Genomic DNA, 2,267 nt, shown 5'->3' on the forward strand with positions numbered 1-2,267 from the left:
TCCATGCTATTGTGAATGGGGTAGTTTTCCTAACTTCGTTTCTGAAGATTCATCACTTATGTATAAAAATGCGTTGGATTTATGGGCATTGATCTTGTAACCTGCTACTTTACTGAATTCACTTATGAGTTCTAAGAGTTTTCTGGTGGAATTTCCAGGTTCCTCTAAATATGTAATCATATCATCAGCGAATAGGGATAGTTTGAGTTCTTCTTTTCCATTTTGTATCCCTTTAATATCTTTGGTTTGTCTAATTGCTCTGACTAGGGGTTCAAGGATGATATTGAATAGAAGTTGTGAAAGAGGGCATCCCTGCCTTGTTCCAGGTTTTAGGGGGAATGCTTTCAGTTTTTCACCGTTTAGAATGATATTAGCCATGGGCTTAGCATAAATGGCCTTTACAATGTTAAGGAATGTTCCCACTACCCCAATATTTTCTAGTGTTTTGAGCATGAAGGGATGCTGTATTTTATCAAATGCTTTTTCTGCATCTATCAAAGTAATCATGTGATTCTTAACATTAAGACTGTTGATATGGTGAATGACATTTATTGACTTCCGAATGTTGAACCAACCTTGCTTCCCTAGGATAAAACCCACTTGATCATGGTGCACTATCTTTTTAATATATTTTTGTATGCAATTTGCTAAAATTTTGTTGAGAATTTTTGCATCGAAGTTCATTAAGGATATTGGTCTGAAATTTTCTTTCCTCGATGTGTCTCTGTCTGGTTTAGGTATCAGTGTGATATTGGCTTCATAGAATGAGTTTGGGAGGGTTCCCTCCTCTTCTATTTCATGGAATACTTTGAGGAGTATTGGAATGAGTTCTTCTTTAAAAGTTTTGTACAACTCAGCTGGAAACCCATCTGGTCCCGGACTTTTCTTTTTTAGTAGGCTTTTGATAACCTCTTCTATTTCATTGCTTGAAATTGATTTATTTAAGTTGTGTATGTCCTCCTCATTCAGTTTACATAATTCATAAGTCTCTAGAAACTTGTTGATGTCTTCGAGGTTTTCTGTTTTGTTGGAGTATAGATTTTCAAAATAGCTTCTAATTATGTTTTGTATTTCACTCGTGTCTCTTGTGATATTTCCTTGTTCATTCCGAATTTTAGTAATTTGAGTTTTCTCCCTCTTTCTCTTTGTCAGTGTGGCTAAGGGTTTATCATTTTGTTTATTTTTTCAAAGAACCAACTATTTATTTTGTCAGTTTTTCTGATTGTTTCAGTTTCGTTGATTTCGGCTCTGATTTTAACTATTTCCTGTCTTCTACTACTTTTGGTGTTGTTCTGTTCTTCTTTTTCTAAGGCTTTGAGCTGAAGTGTTAAGTCGTTTATTTGTTGATTTCTACTTCTTTTGTTGAATGCGCCCCATGAAATAAATCTTCCTCTAAGTATTGCTTTCATAGTGTCCCAGAGATTTTGATATGATGTGTCTTTGTCCTTGTTTAATTCTAAGAATTTTTTAATTTCCCTTCTGATGTCTTCTGTTATCCATTCATCATATAATAGTGTATTAGTTAATCTCCAAGTATTGGAGAACTTTCTCTTTTTTATTCTGTCATTTATTTCTAATTTCAATCCATTATGATCTGATAGAATACAAGGTAGTATCTCTATCTTCTTGTATTTGCTAACAGTAGCTTTGTGGCATAAAATGTGGTCTATTTAGAGAATGATCCATGTGCTGCTGAGAAGAAAGTGTATTCGTTCTTTGTTGGATGGTATATTCTATATATGTCCGTTAAGTCTAAATTGTCGATTGTGTTATTGAAATCTATGATTTCTTTATTCAGTTTTTGTTTGGAGGATCTATCACTGGTGAGAGAGGTGTGTTAAAATCACCTAGTATTATTGTGTTGTGGTCTATTTGATTTCTGGAATTGAGAAGGATTTGTTTGACGTACATGGATGAGCCAATGTTCGGGGCATAGATATTTATGATTGTTATGTCTTGCTGATTTATGCTTCCCTTAAGCAGTAGGTAATGTCCTTCTTTATCCCTTCTGACTAGTTTTGGCTTGAAGTCCACATCATCTGAAATGAGGATGGATACTCCAGCTTTTTTGCTGTGTCCGTGTGCATGGTGTGTTTTTTCCCATCCTTTCACCTTTAGTCTGTGGGTATCTCTTTCTATGAGATGAGTCTCTTGCAGGCAGCATATTGTTGGATTTTTCTTTTTAATCCAATCTGCCAGTCTATGTCTTTTGATTGATGAGTTCGGGCCATTAACTTTCAGGGTTATTATTTTGATATGATTTGTAT

Source organism: Sciurus vulgaris, assembly GCF_902686455.1.
Source record: "Sciurus vulgaris genome assembly, chromosome: 6".
In the NCBI taxonomy this organism is placed as follows: domain Eukaryota; kingdom Metazoa; phylum Chordata; class Mammalia; order Rodentia; family Sciuridae; genus Sciurus; species Sciurus vulgaris.